Source organism: Corvus cornix, chromosome Z (genome assembly GCF_000738735.6).
Source record: "Corvus cornix cornix isolate S_Up_H32 chromosome Z, ASM73873v5, whole genome shotgun sequence".
In the NCBI taxonomy this organism is placed as follows: domain Eukaryota; kingdom Metazoa; phylum Chordata; class Aves; order Passeriformes; family Corvidae; genus Corvus; species Corvus cornix.
In genome coordinates this window covers 71,041,868-71,063,946 of record NC_046357.1, presented here as the reverse complement: position 1 = coordinate 71,063,946, position 22,079 = coordinate 71,041,868, and the positions used below count along the sequence as shown (strand labels likewise).

Sequence of the window (22,079 nt, the reverse complement as noted above, 5' to 3'; positions counted from 1 at the left end):
CCCGCGCGCCTGCCGGGCCGACGTGAGCGCCGCCGCGTCCCCCGCGCCGGGCGGGGCGGAGAGGGGCGGGGCGCGGGGGGGCGGTCTCGGGGCGGGGCAGGAAGGGGGTCGCGGCGACAGACCCTTGTGTCGGTGTCGCCGCCGGCAGCCGGAGGGTAGGTCGGCGGGAGTCGGCGGTGCGGCGCACTCTCCTCCCGTGAGTTCCACTTGCGCCGCGTTCGCCCGGGCTCGGGGACTGCGGGCAGGGGAGGAGCGGGAGCAGGAGCACGGGTACTTTGAGTTGCGGTGATTCCCCCGAGCCCCGCGATGGTGCCGGTGCCGGTCCCGCGCCCCGGCCCGACTCTCGCCCGGCCGCGCTCGGCGCTGCCCCTGCCTGGGCACACGTGTGGCGGCGGCGCCGCTCCCCTGCGCGCTGCCCGAGGCGCGGCGCCTCCCGCTGATGCCTCGGGGCGGGTTCCCGGACGCCCGGGGGCCGCTTAGCACCGCCGGGGGCCGCGGCCGTGTGGGTGCTGGGACCGGCTCTTGCCCTGCGGGCTGCGGACTGCGGCGGCTGCGGCGCTGGGAGGCGGGGGTAGCCCCATCCCGCCCGCTCCGTCCCTGGCTGAGCACTGCCGCCGCCGCCCGAGGGGGTGGATGCGGCGGAGCCTCTGCTCCTCCCGCCGGGACTTTGTGTCCTGTGCGAGGCCGACGGGAGGGACGAGTTTCCCCGGGACTGCCGGGGCACGGCGCGCTCCCTGCCCGCCAAAGTTTCCCCGCGGCGCCTCCAGCCCCAGCCCCGGCGGACAGCGAACGGGGCCGTCCCGGGGCTGGTGCCTTCCTCCCGTCATGGGGTCCGGCTTAAAGGGCCGGGCGGCATGCCGGCGGCGGGAAGATGGCTGAAGGCGGAGAGCCAGAGCCCCTCCGGACTTTGGCACTGCCCCGCTGGCGCCGTCATTTCTTCACCTCTGGGTGTCCAGCCATGGGAAGCGGTCAAGTGCTGACATTTTGTTAGTTTCGACTTCCAGCTGTTTTGAGTTGGGTATGGTTCCCAATAGTCTCTGGGAGTGGCTTTTAAAAAAAATTTTGTTTGTTTGTTTGGTTTTTTTTTTGTTGTTTTTTTCGGTTGGTTGTTTTGTTTTGTTTTTTGTTTTATTTGGGTTTTTGTTGGTTTTCTTTGCCTTCACTGCTCATTCTGTTCCTTTAAAACTCACGTATTACTTTCAGGCATTACTTTCAGAATATGTATGCTTTGTGTATCAGTCTCTTATAAATTGCTTTGCGCATGTTTTTGAACGTGCCAGATAACTATCCACTTGCCAGAGCGTGGCTGTGAGAACTATTGGAAGGGGTGAGTTCCAAAGCTCTTCAGCAATGGTAAAGCCACGGTCGGTTCTCGGACTGACTTGTGGACTGCGAACACGGAGGTGCCGTCGTTGGTAGGTTTTACCATAGACTGTTTTCACATCACCTGTTGTAGGCTTGCAGATGAGTGTTCTTATAGATTGGAGTAAAAAAAAAAAAAAGACAAATCACTTGCATTAATTAGAATTTTTAAGCTACTTATTAAAGAAAAAGTGTTTGGCATGGAAATGGAAGTCGTCTTACAAGACAACAGGCATTTTTAATATCACAAGTCTCTTTATGATATGTCACTTGATACAAATCAGGTGTTTTCCTTTTCAATTTGGGGTAGTCATTCTCTGTCTTTGCTGGGGTTCTCACATTAAAAACATCAGTAATAAATATATAGCTTTCAGAAAATTACAGTTTAATACCAAAATTTTAACTGAACTTAATTTTTTGAAGTACTTATGTGTTAGATTCCTATTTATATTTCTCTTTTTTGCTACAGATCTGAAATCACATGTCTGTCTTGTACTGTAAATCTGAAATTAGGAGCTAGTTTTCAGAAATAAGTTCTCTGGAAGACTGAAGCATATTTGCTGATTGCACACATTAAAAATGGAAAGTGGGTTGAATTTAGTCCTTACATACTCCGCTAGCTTCTTTGACGTGGTGATCTCACCACTGGGACAGGTGAAAATGAGAGATCTACGAGGTAATGGCTAGTAAGTAGCCAAAAGCAGATACTTCCTTAGACATATGGAGGCAGAGGTCTGCACAAGTGTGTGTGCGCAAGCAGGCTCAAAAATAATCTCAGAGATCCAATCCAAAACACAAACCCACCATTTTGATGCTTTATCTGCTTCCTTGTCAAGTGAGAGAATCTCAGGGCTACCAAGTGTCAAGTAATACAAGATAGGATTGATCTGCTTGTTGTGGAAGTTAATTTCCCTGCATGTTGCTGATACCACAAAATGGTCAGAGAGGATGTTTTTTTCATGATTCCTTAGAGGTGAATCCAAAGTAACTGTGTTGTAAAATGCATGCATATTGAACAGAAACTTGCTCTTACCATACTGCTTCCATATGATGTGTAGTAATGGCTCAGAAGGTGCCCAGAGATCGGGATTTGTTCCGAAGTGCTCGTTTTATAGATTGACAGAAGTGTTCGTATTGAATACTCAAAAATTATGTCATGCACAATGCAATTAAGACTTAAAAATATACTTTAAAGGAATTTTGTAATTTGCCAGGTTTCCATTTAGTCCTTAATTGTATCTGACCATTGCTTGTGATATTCAAGATGAATAAATCTCTGGAGATGCTTATAGTAATACTACCCAAAGTTATAATTAGTACAGAGTTTTGAAATATATCACAAATGAAGCCAAACAAGCTAGACAAAGTATTTATATATATATATATATATATATGTGTATACTTCAAAACTATTACTGACAATTAGGATTAAGTACTTAAAAGAGTAGTTTATACCATATCTACCATATTCTGTATGGTAGCAATAGGCTATACCATGTTAGTTGTCTTAGTTGTCTTGTGTCTTGAGATCAAGATCTAGTGCTGGCTGATCTGAGCAATCTAGCAAATTGTTGCTAGACTGGTTTACCAGGCTGGTCTAGAATGACAATATGTATAGTCAAAATATTCTGAATGATTTTAAAGAGGTCTCTACTTAAGGCATCCAAGTTCAGTCTAATGTTAAAGTGGCAAAAAGAAACACTGGACATTCTCTGACTAGTGAGAAATGTTTTCTTCATGCTACAGAGCTTGGGTCAATCAAATGAGCGCAGGGTGTGAGTGCAGGGTGTTTTTCAAGGCACAACCAAGTATTTTTCTCTTTTTTTCTCTCTCTTTTTTTCTCTCTCTTTTTTTCTCTCTCTTTTTTCCTCTCCCCTCCCCTCTTTTTTCTCCACCTCCTTTCTCTTTTTTGTCCTCTTCTTCCTCTCTCCTTTTTACCTTTTTTTTTCTTTTTCCCTCTCTCTTTCTTTCCACATCACCTTTTTGATTGCCTTCCCCCTCCTTTATTGCCTTCCCCCACTTCTGTCGCCTCCTCCCCTTCTCCCCTTTTCACCCTTCCCCCCTCTGTTTTGGTTTTCCTCTCCACTTTCACCTTCCCCCCCCCCCCCCCCCCCCCCTTTTTCTTTTTCCTCCTTTTTGTTTTTTATCTCCTCCGTAAGGCAGTCAGGACATAAAAAATTGAAATGCATAGGGCAGCAGAAAGACAGTGAGAATTTAAAACATACTCCTTAATGAATCCCCTTCATTTCTCTGTGATAAGTGAAGGACTCTATTTCATTTCCTGTCAATTTTACCTGTACTCAAATTCAGTTTCTTCCAATGGGCCAGGGTAAGGAGGAGAGGGTGTCATTTATGTATTGTTCAAGGATATTGAATCAACTAAAAGCATTTTCCTGCAGAAAGATGTAAAAGTTTTTCTTGAAAAGTATCTTGATTCAATAGATCTCAGATTTTATGGGTTACTTTATAATTTATGTTAAATATATCAACGTGAATTTATATTAAAAGTATCTGGGAATGAAAGTGTGGACCACTTGTATATAAATAGTGTAGTATATATGGGAAGCAAAATTCATGGTTAGTGCTGTTTTTTGAAGCACTGTTTTTCAGGTATATATCTAAAATTTTGGGCTTTATTATTACAGCTGTTGAGAAACATAAGTTGGATAGAGATTCTCTTTCATATCTAAGTGAGAATGTGAATGAAATTGAACACTAGCCTCTAAAAGGATATGCATATATTGTATATGAAGAGATGCCAGAAGAAAGCAAGCTTTTCCAATTTATTTAATAGGTGGAGGTCAGGCAGTGTGTTTCTAATGAAGACACTTAGCAGTCATTATTTGGAAGAGCTCTGTTGCAGTAGTACTCCAATCCCTGTGAGCTCTTGCTGTGCATTTTAGAGGAAGGGGTTTTGTTGCTTTCCCCCCACCCATCAATGTATTCTGTTGTTGGCAATGAAAGTACTCAGCAGAACCCACTGTTTTATGCAAAGAACAAAGTGTGTTTTGCTGAAATTGAAAGGCAGTAAATGATAACTTAGGCTATTCCTGCTGCAGTGGTGAAGTTCCTGCAGTTTATGCAACAGATGTCACTTGGTGAGTGCTCTGCTTTAAGATACCAAGGCTCTGCAATAGCCAGACAGGGTGTGTTACCATATGAGGTGAGTGTTTAAAGTGCAGCAGCTCAATGGATCACTAACATGACTTCTGTTTTTGAACAAATTAATTTTCATAAACTTGTATTTGAAATCTCATAGATTTTTTTCATCCTTTCATACTCTTGCTTTTGCAGTGCTACATTTAGGAGGACCGGGACAGATTGCTGTCTCAGTATGAGTACTTGCAGTGACAAGGGAGAAAGGGATGCTGGCTACCAAGTCCTCACTGTGTCTTTTGGTTCATTCTTGACTGGTAATGATGTTGTGTGATCTTTGCTGCATTTATCTTCCATTTGGACAAAGAATGCTGAAGGTGATGTTGACTCATATTATATTTGCTGATCCATTAATGTGGCATGGTCTCATACTCCGCTGCTGCCTCCCAGTTCCATTCCACAGTTATCAATATTCTTTCTTGGATGTTATGGCTCCACTTGGTTGTCTCAGTCCTACTTCTAGTGTTTTAGTTGGTGATCTTGCACATTCATGGCCCTAGTGTACTAATACAAGTACTTTACTGTAGAAATCCCTACAAAACAAGGGTATCTCAAAAGTTTGTCTGTTGTAAAATCATCTATCTCTGTGTCAGAGTCCCTAGTGCGTAGGGTTAATCAAGACTTAACTTGTTTTTTATTTTGCTTATCTTTCTTCTGACACTCCCATTGTATGTTGCAAGTGGCCTACTTGCTTTCTGAGTCTTTTGTGTTGTGTATGCCTCAGGTCTTCATACTGTAACAAAAAAGAGATTATTAGTCTTTCATAGTTGGGAACAAAAAGGAATTATGAGGAAATGTTTATATTGAACTTACAGTTTGTGATTTTTTTTTTTTTTAAAGGACAGGACTAGATTAACACTAGAGGACCACTTCAAAACTATAGGAGATTTATTTTGCTTTTATCCCTTCCACCCACATATAAAATGGGGGGTTTTTTGTTAGTTGTACATTTGCTTTCTGTTGCAGACCTCTAAGTAATGTCCTTTGATCCATAGGATAAAACAATTACTCATCTTAAAAATTAGGACCCATAGCATGCCCTTTCTGGCTTGTTTCAAAAATGTCAGTATAATTTTAAGTCTAAATTATTCAGAGTCTTCGTGTATACTCATTGTTCTTGTTTAGTATCATTGAGTAGCTTAATTCTTAGTTTGTTCTCTGTATATACTTCTATTTATTTCTAGAGAACAGTTATGTTTACTTTCAGACTTCATGTTGTTGGGCTGAACAGTCCAGATTGTCTTTGTTTCATTACATACTGGGAAAACTAAGAGCTTATTGGATTCAGCTTGGAAAGGAAAAGGCTGAGTGTGACCCCATTGCAGGCTACAGCTTCCTCAAGGGAAGAAGTGGAGAGGATGGTGCAAATCTGCTCTCTGTGGGGAACAGTGACAGAACACAGGGATGAAGCTGAATCGGAGGAAGTTCAGATATGCAGATGTAAGGCTATATTTATGAAACAGTTAATGAAATTATAACTTCTAATCTTGTTTCAGTTGTCTTTGTTTAACCATTTTTTTTCACATCTTCTATTCCACTTTCCTCAAATTTAATAATCCCCCATGTTGTAGTATGGATGAAAAAATAGTTAACCCCCCACCCCTGGCCAGCTCTACTGCATTTTCTTTTGTCTTGGGTAATGATATTTTGTTTCATCGAAGAAAGATGGTATAATTAGCTAAGATAATGTAAGTTCATACACAATTTTTTCTGCCACTCTGTTTCTAATTTCTCTCTGTTTCTAATTACTTTTTACTTCAAAATCTATTCCTTTTCTCTTTGATTCAGTTTTAATAAAACACCTTTATTGAAACTAAAGTGAATTAATGTACTTGTAAGTAGCAGTAGGTCCAAGGTACATTTCTAAACTACAGGATGATGGTCAGCCTTGAAGGCTTAAAAGGCTGTCTGATATTTCACTTCCCACAGTAAGTTTCTGTGGTCTACAGACTGTAACATTGACAAGTTACTGAATATTGGTGATGAAGTCTTCCAGTTGAAGGTTGAGGTGTTGTTTTGCTGTGAAGAAATAAGAGGAGTGCAAACAGAGACTAGAAGAGAATGCAAGGAGAAGTAGGTGAACTGGGGAGGAGAGGAAGGGTTGCATTGAAGGTCAGTCTGCAGGACCAAGCCAATGAGTAGAGAAATGTGGTGTCTGTAGATATTATTGGGACTGTGACCTGGTAGGGATGCACAACCAGGAGAGGGAGAAACTCTCTGAACTCTGGGGATGGGCTGACAAGGATCTGGGTAAGGGGAAGAAAACTGGAATAAGAGATGGGCTTATATGAACTAGTGACTGAAAAAACTGAAGTGAAAGACTGTAAGGTTGAAAATCAGGCTAACGTGAAGTGAGGTGGAAGAAAGAAGGACAGACTGAATGGAATGGGTCATACAACTAACCTGTGTCACAGTAAATTTATTACTTCTCATGTCTTCAACAGATATTTAAAAGTTTACATTAATAATTATTGAGAATAGTTGAATACTTGTTCTGTGAGATTCATTAACATGCATTCATATTCCAGCATAATTGGTATACAATTATGCTTATCTTCTTCATCCTCATCTTTTCAGGAAGCCATAGCTTTGTCTTTTAGAAGCACATACCCACCTGTCATTTGTGATTGCTCCCTGTACCCCTTCCCAGCTGAGTTAACTCTTTGTGAAACTGCACCTTTACATCTGTTCAGGTACTGAAGGTGGTTGTACTCCAGTGTTTTATCAGTAATAACAGTGCTTACTGCTTTGTGACTGTTCCAGAGTCAGTGATTTTTTTTGCTTTACAAGTCAGCTTCCTTTAATAGATTTCTCCCTGAATCTTGTTTGTGTGCTGTAAAGCAGAAGTGAAGAAAAGGGACTTTAAAACTGATCAAGTCAGCCTTGCCTGCTTGCAGCAGTCCACCTGAAGGGGGGAGGAAGCTAGTGTTTTGTTCTAAATCACACCTCTGTTGCAGATTTCTATGCCATATTCTTTAGTTTTCTATGGATTATTTATATTCAGATTGGTTAAGTTCAGTTGGTTTTAATTCCTTTTGCAGGCCTGTTGTACCCTGACCTCAAATTGAGATGGATTTTATGGTACTAAGAATCCCAATCTCATTATGGAAGAGATTAAGGATTTATGATGGATTTTAAAGCATCCTTTTTATCCTGACTTGAAATACTTTTTGCTTTCTGCTTGTTTACTGTTGTCTGTATTGAGACAGTGTTAATGTATTTTAATCACCATTTTAAGAATGTTAATTTACTGTAGTCCTTTCAGAAGAACTTGCTGTAGTACCTGGTTTGGGAGAACCTAGCTGTTCTTATAAAAGCTGTTCATATATAACATAGTTTTTATTACATATGAGAGTTACCAGAATGCTAATTAAACAGTGATTTCCAGTTTTGTTTCTTTCTGGCAAAAAAAAAGTGTTTGCTGATACTTTTTTTTGTCTTTTCTTTGACTGTCTCACCCAGCTTTCTCCCTGTGAGATTAATATAGGATCACAGAGTAGTTGAGGTGGCAGGGAACCTTTGGAGATGATGTAGTGTAACTCCACCCTCAGTTAAGTAGGACCAGCTATATCAGGTTGTGTATGACTCTGTTCACTCAGGTTTTGAGTAGTTCCATGGATGGAGACTCCACAGCTTCTCTTGGCAGCCTTTTCCCATGTTTGACCCCTCTTGTAATAAGCAAGTATATTCTTTTGTGCATGTAGAATTTCTTCTGATTCAGTTTATCCCTGTTGACTCTTTTCAGTCACTGCTGAGGAAAATTTGACATGCTTTCATCCCATGCTGATCAATTCTATTTATGTGTCTTGATTAGGTTTCACCTCATCCTAAGCAGGCCTTCTCTTCAGGCTGTAAACAGTCCCACTTCTCCTCATATGACAGATGCTGTAGGTCCCTCAATCAGCTGTGTATCCTGTGTTTGGTCTTGGGCTGTATGTCCGTGTCTTTCTTACACAAGGTCAGACTCCACCTTGTGTGGTGTCTACCTGCTGCTACATGGTAAGGGTCCAGCTTTGGAAATGGCTTGAGGCTGTTTTTGCTGACAGCTTTGCACACCCCAAAATGTGTTTCTTTAGGATGTGATCTCAAAATCTGAAGTAGGCTTAAATTGTTAGTAAGCTGAAGTAAGATGTAGTGATTTATGTGACATTACATTACAATTCCCATAAGAAATTTTCTATATAATTTTCTCAGGAAGGACAATTACCTTTCATACTTTCCATAAGTCACAAGCTTCACAGCTTGGTAGTGTGTTGCGTTCCACTGTGGGGAACTGCAAGGAGTTCTTTTAAAACAGATGGTCTAGGATAAAATTAAGTCAAGCAAGATAGTATTGTATCTGAGAACCGTTTATTGGTAACAAAAAAAGAGGGAATTGCCCTACTAAAGGGGACTAGAAAAGACAGAAAAGGAGGAAGGAAGATGAAAAAGAATGGGGGGGGAAAGAGAGAGGGGAGACACAGAGAAGAAGCGGGCATTGCCGCCAGAAGGTGGGGGAGTGCGGTCCATGTCCAGGTGTCAGGGGGTGTGTACGCGCTGCCTGCCGGGTGCCTGCGCAGCTCTCGGGAGGCACGGCTCCACAGGCACAGCTCCCGCGGCGACGGGCAGCCAGACACCAGGTGAGGGGGTGCGCGCTCTGGCAGGAGGCGCAGAACCCTGTACGGGGCTGGATCGGCGAAGCAAGGTTAGAGGCAGGCAGGAACGCAGGGACAAAGCGGGCAGGGCGTCGGACAGGAACACAGGGAGGCAGGACAGGCGGCGGCTGGGACAGGCGAAGAGGTAGGGCAGGACACAGGCTACACACAAGGCTCCGAGGTCAGCCGGTCTCCAGCCAAGCGCTCAGTGAGTGGGAGGGAGAGCAAAGGCCAGCGAGAGCAGAAAAGCCATAAAGCAGGCTGGAGCCAGGGCAAAAAGGACAAGGACAGGCTAGAGCCTGGGTAGAAGCAGACCTCAAGCCTGGGCAAAAAGACAAGACCAAAAGCCCCAACTTAAAAAGCCTCAACTCAAAAAGCCTGACCCTGAGCCCCAGAGCTTGTGACTCAGTTACTTTTATGCCCCCTGGCTCCTCCCAAAGTCCGCCTGCTAACAGGAGACCATTGGCCCAGTCCAACGTTCCACTGCAGTCCATTGGTGGAGACATTTTTCCGTCTGACTGGAGAGCCTCTCTGGAGGGTACAGTGTCCTTGGTGGTCTCTTGTTGACTGTCCCATGTGAGGTATGAAATGATTGCCAGGCAAAGTCTCCCCAGAGACAAGGCTTTTCCCCATCTTCTCCTAGTTGCCTCCTGCAAGTGGCACGTGTGCAGCCCCTCCGCCACGTGCCTCTGACAAACAGTGTTGAGACAGAATCAAAATCAAACTTCCTCTTCACATAGTGGCAGTGAGTTATTATGGTCATTCTTTCATGGATTGGAATTAATCTTATTAACTCTAGCATACCAAAGGTGTTTCAACGTTTTAGTATGTATGAAAGAAAGTTAGTAACTCCCACTGAGTATTACTTTGCTCTGTAAGGGTAGTACAATAGCAAGGGCAAGGTAAAGCAAACTCTTCAAGGGTCGTCAGAGCATGGAGATCTTCCCCCACACACCCATTTCAAGGCTCCCTTTGCTGTCATCCTTGGATGTTGATCAGCTCTAAAAACTGGCCTTTTAGTTCCCACTGAAGTGTCCTTTGTGCCCAAAACTGTGCTGGGCGGGTGTGACGGGGCACCACTGTCACTCCCAGGTTGCCAATGGATGTTGCTGCAGGTTAAATATAACTGTGAGAATTCCCAGGGAGAATGCCACATCTGCTCTCTGTTGAAGGAATGGGAAGCATGATTTTTGCAAAATACATGTTGCAGAACATATTAAGGAATGTTGGCAAAGTGTACTGAAATTAAGGATGTAGTTTCTGGCACCTGGGCTGGTGTCTTGGCAGGGATCACTGTAAACAAGATTGTCCTTCCAGTACCAAGATGCACCCCACTCTTCTGTCTCAGACAGGAACCTGGTGTCTGTTGCTGTGTGGTGATGACCTGACGATAGTCTGTAAGTGCTGTAACCTTGGACTCATGCCCTGCTAATTCAGAATTATTAATGCACTGTTGGCCAAATCCACCAAAGGGCAGGTAGGTGGAAGAATTCACAACTGGTTTTTGGTAAGCCTTTTAGTATGCTTTACTAAGGTTGATGGGGATATGTGATAAACTCATGTTACCTGGTGACCACCATCCCACAACTGCACCATTTCTCCTGGAAATGACAACCCTTATATGATTTAATGCAAGTGAGAATACCTACCCATTGGTTTAAAAAGTGAAGGCCTTTCATAATGACCTTGTTGGCAGGGGAGGTAGGCAATCACAGTCAGGTGATCTGCCATCACCAGTATTTACTGCAAACCCTGGCCTTTTGGAAGTGGCCCAGTATAGTGTCTGTCAGGTGTGGCCTGGGGCCACCTAGTGCTCTGTCTTTTCCTAGGGCTGTTGTGGCAGTTTTTCTTGCTTCTGTTATTTGCAGGTATTCTTAAAAGGCATCCAGTCATCTGCTTGTCATTTCCTGGAGTATGGTGTGAAACCTTTGTATACTGCCCAAGCGTCAGAAAAAAGACTTTTAAGAAGTCATTCTTCCAGCACCATACATACAGCCATTAATTTAACATACGGCTTGCTCCTCCCTTTCCTTGATGGGTTAGGAAGGTTTGCTCAGCCATTGCAAAGGATGTTGCTTTCCATTTCTTGATGTCCAATCAGTGAAACATCCATTCTCCTCTTGGGTTTATTGCTCATACTGTGGGAACTGCTGTGCCAAAAGTAGAGGCACGCTGTTGTTACCTAGGACAATTTGTCCTGTTTTCTCCTCTTTTCTCTTTGTTTTGGCTGGGAGATGTAAGTGTAGAAATGCACCATTTCCACTTGACTTCTTTTTTCTTATTATATTGTATAATGATCTTCATAGCTGGGCCAAACATGGTATAAATTGCCTCTGAAACCATCATATACCAACAATTTTCTGTGTTTCTGCTTTGCGTTTCTGCTATATAAAGTATCATTTGTTCAGCTGATTTGAGCATCATTCTGTGACGTGCCTGCCAAATTATCCTTCCAAATTTTGCTCCTGTGGCAGTTCTCTGAATTTTCTTGGAGTTCATTTCCTAGCCATGATTTTGCATTGCCTCAGTGGCATTGCTCAGTGCTTCTCCCTCTTGTTGTTCAGTGATGTAGATAACATCATCCCCCTAACAGAGTGATTTGCAGCGTGGGGAAGTACTGATGTCTTCCAAATACCGGGCTACCAGCCCATGGCAAACTGTGGATCTGTGCAGATACTTCGGTGGCAGTACTGTGGGAGTATATTGCTGAACCTGACACGAGTGTGTGGATTTCTGCTGTGGCTCATTAGCAGCTGGAAATCCAGAGAAATCCTTCACTGCATCCCATCCCACAGCTTTGGATACAGCTCACTGGATCAGAGTGACAACAATTGAGCACTTCATCCCTGTGTGGCATGGCCTTGTTTAGCAATCAGTAACCAGCTGTCATTCTCTGGGAGCAGTCAGGCATCCTTACTGTCCAGATGGGGCTGCTGAAGTGAAGAATGGGCTTTCTGAATGACTCCAGCCTCTGACAGCTGTAATGATCTGGATGATCTTTAGGTCGCCTCTGGCTAGCCTGTACCATTTTAATGCAATCCATTTTGAGGAAATTTCCAAATCAGCAGGAACTGTAACAACTTTCCCTGCAGTGATAGCATGAACCCCTGAAGAATATTTGCCCCCCTGTTGTCTTGAAAGCTTTTCTTGCCATCAAGTCATACCTAGTATTCATGTACTTAAGCTACCTGCACTTTGTCAGAAAATACAAGTAGGAACCCAACTATAAGAGCAAAGAGGTATAACAAGTTTCTGCCTTCTCCCCCTCCCTGTCTCTCCAAGTGACTAATTTTAATTAGTTTATTTTTTAGTTATAGGGATGGGACCCTGTGAAATACAGTGGCCTCAGGCCTATAACCATCAGAACCATTACCCAGTGACAGATGTGAATGCTCCAGTGTACTGCCAACACAATATAAGATTTGTTAACTTTCTGTGACATCTCAGCCACCCATTACACCTTGGTGGGGACGACCCAGATCTAGTTAATTGATACAGGGTTTGTATGTGAGCTACCAAATTGGAGTAGGGAATGGTCCTCTTATACCAGAAGTGCTCTTTTCCCACTGAATAGGGAAGCAGTAGGTATACCCAGTCTGTCCACTGTCCTGATTTGTTTTTGTGGTCTATATTTATCTTTGTTTATTTTTTTCATAAATAAAGGATGGTTTCCTGTCAATTTTGCATTTTGGGATTCCAGACTGGAGTAAAACTTAAAATATTTCCTTTTGTGTAACTGTTTTCTGTTGCTGAGGATACATCTACAAGTGTGTTCACAATGTATCTTCCTCTGACAAGAAGTAGGGGATGTATCTTTCATGATACCCAGCTGCATGCAGCACATGTTGGCATGGGGCACACTGGCAGATAATTTTGCAGCAGTGGCCTGTACTGAGAAGTTTGATACCTGCTTTTTTCCTCCCATGGGATACCGAGTGCACATTGCTTCTTTTTAACTGCATTTATCTGGTGTGATCTGTTTCATCTTCAGAAGAAATAGTAAAATTAAACAAAGTAAATAGCTACCAGATCTTCTGCTTTGCTTGTGGCAAAGGAAGAAAAAAAATACTCATACATGCCTTTAGACATCCATTGCTGTTTTTATGTGGTCTTCAAAAGACATCTCTAATTTGGAGTTTGGTATTCTAACAGTATCCTGTGTCTGATACTTGGCCTTTTATTCCTAAGGATGTGTGAGGATGATGCAGATAGACAATTCAATCCTACATTATCCATATTACAAGATCGATTTTTGTGCTTTTGTTTTGTCGTGATACATATCAGTGGAAATTGTGGGCATGTGTAGCGAATTGGTGATCAATTCAGTCCTTCCACTTGCCTTAGCTGGCTTTTGAATCTAATCAGACTGGAAACAAAATTACGTACGTAGTCTTTTTATTTTATTTTTTGGTAGGCATTGAAGTTAGCAATGTGTTAGAGAATTGGTAATGTTTTTTTGGCCACCTACAAAAGTCTTACCAACTTGTTGCATATACTTCTACAGTTGTGATAGCCTTGTGGGTCTTGTGTGTGCACTGTAGTAATTATTTGTTTTGACACTGTTGTGTTTCTTTACCATCTTTTTGCTTGCTGGAAAATGTATTTCATAGTTAGCTAATGTAGCAAGAAGTTGTCTGTTCAGTTGATTACTTGTGACTATTACTTGCAGTAGTTGCTGGATCAGAAGTTAGTTGTAAGCATGAAGCAGTTTGTTTTGGAAAACTTGCTTTGATCTGGCATGGTTTCTCTCAAGTGTCTGTGCTTAGTCTCACACCACAACTTGATCATGGGAGAGAATCTTTGATCTGTGGAAATGTTTGTTTCTTGGGTCTTCCCCAAGTGGCTTTTACTAAGGTTTGTCCCTATCCTCTTCTTGCTGCTTAGGAGTAAATACTGAGCTTCCAGCACCAGTTCTTTCACCTTTACACAATGAAGTAGTAGAAAACTTGCTAGTATTCTCAGTGAATTCATTATATGAATGTTTTATTCTGTTTTGGAACCTTGAGCTTCAGAAATGACTAAAACATTAAACTTTTTTTGTTACTTTCCCTTAAGTGTCTCAATATAAATAAATTGTAACTAATCTTTGTAACTAATCTTTGGTTAAAACCTCATATTTTCAAAGACCGTTTCATTGTACTGCTGTTGATATAAAACTTGTAACACTTCAAGATGAGCCCATAATTGTGCAGTTAGAGTGCACTGTAGTTGGGAGATCTGGTGGCATGTTATGAACAGGTATGTCATCCAGATTGTGTGAACTTTTCTGTAAGTTAACATGGGATTTAAATGAGTATGAGGGCTTTAAATTAAGCATGTCCCTTGAGAACTGTGTCACTTGTTCTCTAAGTTCTGTTTAAAATGTATTTTACTACAGTAGTTAAACCTTCTCAAAGGTTTACTATCCAAAGGTTATTCTATTCAAAGATTTAAGTTTTTGTTTGCTACTTTTTTTCATATTTCAGAATGGTTGCCTCACTAGCTAGTTTTGCTGTTGTCTTTGTCACGTGTTTTCCTGTCCCACTCACACTTCTTAGTTTGATTTGTTTTTCAAATGGTCTTGCTCTCCATCCAGAACTCTGCCTAGGCAGGAAATGAATCTAACAGGGATGGAATAGTATCTCTCTTCTGTTTAGGGAAGTCAAGTTTCACTGAAGTACTTCCTTTATTGCCATTTCTGATACTTAAATTGCATAAAATGAAACTTGGAAAAAAATACATTACCAGTGTGAGAATAGCAGCACTGGTCTTAGAGCTCTTAGATAAAGTGGAATAAAACCTGAGCGTAATGCAGCAATAGTAACAAAGTGCTCTGGAGCCAATATTGTTGCTTAGATAATTTTGAAAATCTGCACTGCGGCTTTTCCAATTACCATATCACACCCCCAGAGAGAGGAGTGATTGCATGGGGATAGTACCTCAGTGTGAACTTCCAGTGTTTTGTAGTATCTACTGTTAGAGCCTAACAATGAATTAAGAGCAGCTGACCTTGGCCAAGCATGTTCCCTTGATTTGATTTTTGGAAGACGTAACACCTAGGGCCTTAGCGTGCAAGAAAGGATTGATGATTTAATTAATGTCAAACCTATCTATATTTATTTGTATAAGTGCAGTTTCCTGTCTTCTTCAGGTAATTTGCAGGTTTTGCTGCTACAAATAGTGTTCTCAATACTTAGTTACTCTATTCTCTGTACACTAATCTCTTTTATTGAGAGATCCACTATCCGTTTAGAGGATGTTTGTACACGATACATTTACAAAGTAGACTGTAAATTATAATCTTGTTAGATATAAGTGCTTTTTGAAGAGTTTGTATTCACTGAAATACAATATGAAAGTTTCTTAGGGTTCATGTTTCTTGGTATGTTGGCAGTTTTGAGTAGAAGATACCATCTGTAGTTACTACGGTTTGTTGGTAATCTTGACAAACAAATATGTGAGCTAGAAAAAGGGGTAGCTGTGGATTAAAGCCCCATTTGTCACTGTTATTTATTGTCCTTATGGCCCCAGATCCCCATCATCTGTGTTGGCTCTTACTTAGGCTTTTACTCTATTATTCTTGTTCTGTCTCTCTGTTTAACCACTATCAATTTTTTTATTTCTTAAACCAATTGCCTTTCAATGTAGACTATATTTTTCTCAAAGTTGTTCCCATTAATTTCTCCCTTACTCTGGTCAGGCAGTCTCCAACTTGAAATTTGTGCATTTCTTCTCTATAATAGCAAAGAAGCTAAGGGAGGAAACTAAAGGAAAGACAACTTCATTGCTTTTATTCCAGATAACTGGCTCTATAACCTGACCTTGTCTAAACCGTTTGTGTCTGTGAGGGGAAGGAGTGCTCTTTTGACAATACTGTCCACAAGTATTAGAATGTTAGTGTTGTTACCTTTGGTGCTTGTAGTCTTCTTGATTCCTTTTATTTTTTCAGTCAGTCACATTATTAATACTTTCTTACTAACAAATAATATTACTGGAGGATAATCTTATGTGTTTCCCATATTTCTGAGAGTGTTTTGGTTTTCCTCCTTTTTTATTTTATTTCTACCTTTCATTTTTTGGATTTTTAAAAAGGTAACTCTTATCTTCCTTAGTTATGTCTTCAAACCATTAATTCAAAATAGTTGTTTACCTGTTATTGGCTTTTCTGAATTGGTCGAGTTTTCTCTGTTTTGTATTTCTATTTTTTAATAGATCATTAGTTTTGTTGCTCCCTTTACATTTTATTTATTTCTGTTGTGTGGTATATTTTTTCTTGAGAAATGAGTTGGGGAAATCAATATGGAGTTATTGTTTCACTGAATTCAGATGGCCGCTGTTGAAAACTGCAACTGAAATTTTGAATTTATGTTACCAGATTTTTTCAGGAACAAATATTTCCAAAGAATGGAATTTATTTTCTAATAGTATGTGATAGTCATTCTGTTGGTCAGTGCTAAGTACCTGTATGTTCACAAGAGGGCTTTGTCTTCTTATAGTTATTGTGGTTATCGTTAAGCACTAAATCTTTTCTTTGGATGATGTTGAAATCATGAAGATCTGCATCTGTGTCTTGTTTTGTCTTTTCATCCCTGTGAAGACAACTTGACCTACATAAAACCTGCAGTAGTTTGCTTGGGAAGAGTTTCTGGGTTATAGTATGTGTGTCTACATTATTTGAATATATAATCTCTTTTCAATTATAATAGTGTATATTCAGTTATTAGTAATGAACTGATACTTAGACCAGATGCCTTTTGAGGTAAGATCTTTGTCAAGCATCGTATCTGGTTATTACTTTTATTTGAAGTTGTGGGTGTTGGGTTTTTTGTGTTTGTTTTTTAATGAATGGGTAGTAGTTGTCAAGGGCAGCAATTATCACTTGCTGACCATGTTCTGCACTGCAAGCTGAAATTTCAGTTGAGGCTAGATTGGCATAGTCATATCTAAAAACGACTTGCCTTGTTTCACAGCTGCATTACTACTTTGGTGAAATCAGAGTCTGAATAGTTCTGTCAATCAGTTACTCTAAATATGGCCTGTTTATTTTTAAATCTCTGTGGAATATGGTGTGGGTTGGCCTTGGCTGGCCTTGCCAGATCCCCACTCAGCTGCTCTTTCACTCTGCCTCCTCGATGAGCTTAGAAAGTAGAGATGGAGCAGCTCAGGGTAAGGACTGGGAGATCACTCATCAGTTACCATCATAAGCAAAGAGATCGACTTGAGGAAAATTAATTTGATTTATTGCCAATTGAAAATACAGTAGAATGGGCTCCCAGTGGGCTGCAGCTTCCTTCAGGGCATCTCTAGCTGCTCTGCCATGGGGTCTTTCACGGGTTGCAAGGTTGGTATCTGCTTCAATGTGGGGCTTTTCAGGGGCTGCAGGCCCTGCTGCCTGAAGCACCTCCTCCTCTCTTCACTGTCTCTGGTGTCTGCAGGGTTGTCCCTCGCTTGTGGTTTTCACACTCTGCCCTGCAACATTTTCACATTTCGTAAGTGTACTTCTCCAGGGGTACCACCCTCCTGACTCAGGGGCTCAGTCCCCTGCTCTGGTCATGTGGTACCACGTGTTTTTGGCACATTCTCTTCTCACAGAAGCCACCCTGCAGGCACCTCTCTGCTAGTACTTGGGCATGTAAATGAAATAAAACTATCAATGAAAAATCAAAACATGATGTTTAAGATAATATGAATAATTCTGGGGACGTTTGTTGTGTGTGTATAGTCCTATGGGATGAATGACATAGACCTAGTTAATGTTTTCTCATTGTGTTTGCACATACATCTCTTCCAGTTCAAAATACCTAGTGACAGGTAAAATAACTATTAGTTTTCTTTAGAGAATCACAGAACAGTCAGGGTTGGCAGGGATCTCTGGAGGTCACTGTGTACACCCACCTTGCTCAAGCAGGACCACCTAAAGCAGGTTGCCCAGGACCATGTTCAGATGGATTTCGAAAATCTCTGAAGTTAGACTCTTCACAACCTCACTGGGCTCCTACTCACCCTTCACAGATGATTCCCTCAGTCCTTGAGCACTTCTCGCAGTTGCCATGATTGATGAAAGGTTATGAAGAGTAGCGTTCATGGGTGAATCTCATCAGGACCCATGGACTTAAGTATGTTCAGCTGGCTTAAGTATTCCCTGGCATGATCAAGGGTATGTCTTCCTTGCTCTAGACTTCCCCTGGGATGTGATAGCATCATGGCATTGAGTATGACATTTCCTGTAATTTTCTATATATATATAAATATATACATAGAAATATATATGTTTTCTGTATATATAAGGAGACCAAAAGATCATTTCAAGTAAGGTTCCTTATATGCCTCTACATGATATAAAGTAGTTAATGCAGTAATTCCATGGAGTTTGTTTATTTCAGTGGTGGTCATTGCTGCTATTGACAGTTTCAGGTCCTGCTCTGGGTTAGCTTTTGTCTAGTACGTGAGAGAGAACAGCTGCAGTCAGCTGTCTGCCTTGAAGCACTGTTTTCTGTGTCAGTCTAGTGTTGATATATAAGCAAAGAATATGCTTTTAATGAAATTGTGATATTTCAGCCAAGGATTATAACTGTGTGTAGGTTGTGTTACTGTATTTAAAAAACAGCTAATGCACTAGAGGGATCTTTTAATAGATTTAAGTGCAGATAAGCACGAAGGTGATTTGTTTGAAGATCAGTTAAAGTCCTGCTTCTCTTAGCATCTAGCTCTTTCTAATATACTATAAAGAAAATATCTTCTCTGCTTCCATTTACTTTTTGTTTTCTGCAAACTGACAAAGCAAGCTCCATTTAAATAATAAATCCCCATCAAAAGCAATTTTCTATATGTTTTTTACTCTGGCAAGAATTTAGTAATTTCCCTTCTTTATACTTACGTAGGTTTATTAAGCATAGGGCAAAGAAATCAGTAACAAAACTGTGATGCAGTGGCATTGGTTCTGTTTTTTATATCTATGCTTTCTTGTTTATATCTGAAACCTTATTTGAGAATATACTACAGCTTTATGTATTGCTCTTGATTGTTTTGCAGAGATCGTTATAACTTTTAAGGTATAACCATAACTTCCACTTTGCTATCCATGGTACAAGTCCTTTGTTTTAATTGAGTAAACAAGCATGTCTGTTGTCTTGTAATAAATTTGGCCATTTTGAGTCATCTTCAAATAAAAATAAACCTTCCACCATAAACTGTATTTGCTCACCTGTAGGACCAGAATAAAAAAACAACCAGGAGTGTAGGTTGCTCTTTTCGCTGTGAAGTCTGTCTCAGCTGAGCTAAATTAGTAAACGTGTCTTGCCTTGCTCAGCGTTCCTTCCAGTTGTTCTGCAAGGCATTCACTTGTTCTAATTAAATATTAAGGGTTCCTTGATCAAAATTGACCTTTTATATTTCTGTGTAGAGGCTAGAGAGGAGCTGCTGGAAGATATAGAAGTAACACACTTAATCGGTACAACACCCAGTGTGGAGATGTGCTAGTTGTGAAACTGTAAATCACTTCAGAATGAAAACTAGGTCCAATATTCTAATCCTTTTTACGTGCCCCTCTGTCAGATGTTTTGTGGTTACAGGAGAGAGATAGAAGCCACATGTCAAATTCTCTTGTTTTATTTTTTTCATTTATAGGTTGCTTGTCTGGAAAGGTAACTCACAAAAGACCACTGTCCCAAACTTCATCTTAACAGTAGTAGAGTTTGAGGCTGGGATCATGAATGGCAAGTAATTTACTGTTGTGCCATAAGCAGGCTGAGGTATTTTCATAACTCATTTTGCTATAAAAAAAGGCTAGAGGCATCTGAAAAGGAAAGAGGAATCTGGGGTGATTATGAAAAAGCCCTACTTCAGATAAATTTCTGATTGCAGAATTAGTTAGGTATGGACATGTCACTGAGACCTCTCTGAGATTTGAAGGCAATGTAAACTGAGCATGCTCCTTGGAATAAAAGTGTTAAAGTTACTGCAGGACAGTGGAGTGGAATGAGGAGTTTTGAAGTATGGGTATTTGGTTCTCTGAGGCATTTAGCTGACCTTTGGTGCACTTTTAGTCAGCCTTCAAACCAGCAGAGCAGTGAACAAATGGTGGCAGTTAATGACTGAAGGCCAACCCCATTTTAGGGCAAAGCAGGAAATTTTCCTGTCAGATTTTTATAAAAAGCTCTGTTATCATTCCATTTGCAGAACTACAGAAGGCTTTTGGTCATTGAACATTCATATTGTTAAGGGCGTGGAAGAAGGTTAGTATTTGTTTCCTTTTCAGTGTCTCTGTGAGGAATAGTTGGACAGAGCACGACTAAAACTTTTAGATGATGGAAAATTGGGATTTTGATATTTTTGCTTGAAATATAGAAATTAAAAATGAAATGAGGTTTCAACAGTAGAGACAGCAGTCTTGGCAAGTACCTCATTTTTTGCTCTCAAATCTCTACTGTTCCACCCCTACAAACATGAGAGGGTATCTCATATTTGCACTTATAAATGCCTTTTGTGTGCACTGAGAGTCCTTTTAAAAAAATGTATCAGAGCTATGAGAAGTCTTGTTTTCTACAAAAAAACCTGCTTGTGTGTTTCAGGGATCCATCATGTTACAAGGATTAACTGCAGGTGGGTATTGGGGTTCAGTCTTATGTGTAGACCTTAATCTCCAGAGTTGTACTTGAACTGTAGAAAATACCTACAGAGAAATTAGATTTTTCCAAATGTGAGCATATCAATATGAGTACCTAGGTGCAATTTGTAAATATATGACACTGTTTCTATTTTAGAAGTAAAGTCCTCTCTCTTTCTGGTGCTCATTTTTGTAGTTTATCCCTCTGTTTTACATGAAGCAAATTTGCCCAGGCAGGAAATATTCTTTCAAGAAGGCTAATTAAAGGGATGCATAGACTTAGAAAAATAGGATGTATTCCAGGCCTTTAAGGGGAAAAGGTTTGTGTCGCTGAGACAGGGTCTCAGCCTATTGAGAACACAGTTGTGCTGCTGCTTTTGTCCCCATCCCCTGCCTTTCCTTGAAGATATTGATGATGGTGCTGGTCATTCCAGAAGTTTTTGCACAGTGGTCCTCTCCTCCAGCATTGCAATATCAGAAAACATGTTTATTGTGAAGATATGTGCAGGAATAAACAATGTCTGTAAAAAGGAAGTGTGGTAGCATTCTGCTATTAACACTATTTCTGGGAAAGCCGCCTAAGACTGCCCAGCCCAAATGTTTGAAGTAGAACTGGTGCTGAGTAAGAGCCAGATTTGCAGAAATTTGATAGTAGAACCACATGAACTAATTAAAATGCTTTGCTGTATACAGTTTCTGTATATTTGTGTTTATTTATAATACACATCTCTGTGTTATTTATGTGTGTTTTCTCCATGATACGACCAAGTTCAGGATCCAGTGCTACAGAGTAAGGAATTGCTGCTGGAGATTGCCTCCTTTTTGCCACTGATGTTGCTTGTAATAAGAACTGTAGCTCTGTTTTGGCAACATGTCACTGTAAAAAATTAGAGAAATCTCTCTCGTTTAGTTGCAAGTGTATGTGTATGAAATAAAACACAATGAGTCTCCTAATTCAAAATATTTTCTAATTTAACTTGGTATTTGTTATCCCTTACATACTAACAGTATGGGTTTTTATGTGTAATACCAATTTAGTGTTTCCTGTTTTGACGAATAATAATCTAATTATTTTATAATTGTTATTTTCAGCCGTATTTTAACCATGAGGTAAATGTTCATTGCTGTGTAAGCTGGTACCTCTTACAGCTTGTCCTACACCTACCTGTTTAGCAGGTAGACAGTTATTGACTTAAAGGGCATATGCGCAGATTTCAATATAGAGGGGAGATTTTATAGAAACTTATAGGATTGTTTAATGGTTTTGTTTGGAAGGACCTTAAGGATCGTCTTGTTAGAACTCCTGCGCAATGGGCAGGGACACATGCTACTGGGCCAAGTTG

At 40.9% G+C, this 22,079-nt stretch overlaps 1 protein-coding gene across 16 annotated transcripts in view; it reads left to right on the top strand.

Annotated features, from left to right (window-relative positions):
- Positions 1-98: 98 nt before the first annotated feature.
- PAM (peptidylglycine alpha-amidating monooxygenase) overlaps positions 99-22,079 on the top strand; it is a 123,989-nt gene continuing 102,008 nt past the window's right edge. For 11 of the 16 annotated variants that reach the window (XM_039566552.1, XM_039566560.1, XM_039566558.1 and 8 more), the window contains exon 1: positions 99-196. The gene's annotated coding sequence lies outside the window, so the exon portion shown is untranslated. Of the gene's footprint in view, positions 197-999; positions 1,019-1,308; positions 1,328-1,394; positions 1,416-10,500; positions 10,630-22,079 lie in introns of those variants that run through there. The other 5 variants (XM_039566547.1, XM_039566550.1, XM_019289622.3 and 2 more) reach the window with 5 other exon arrangements.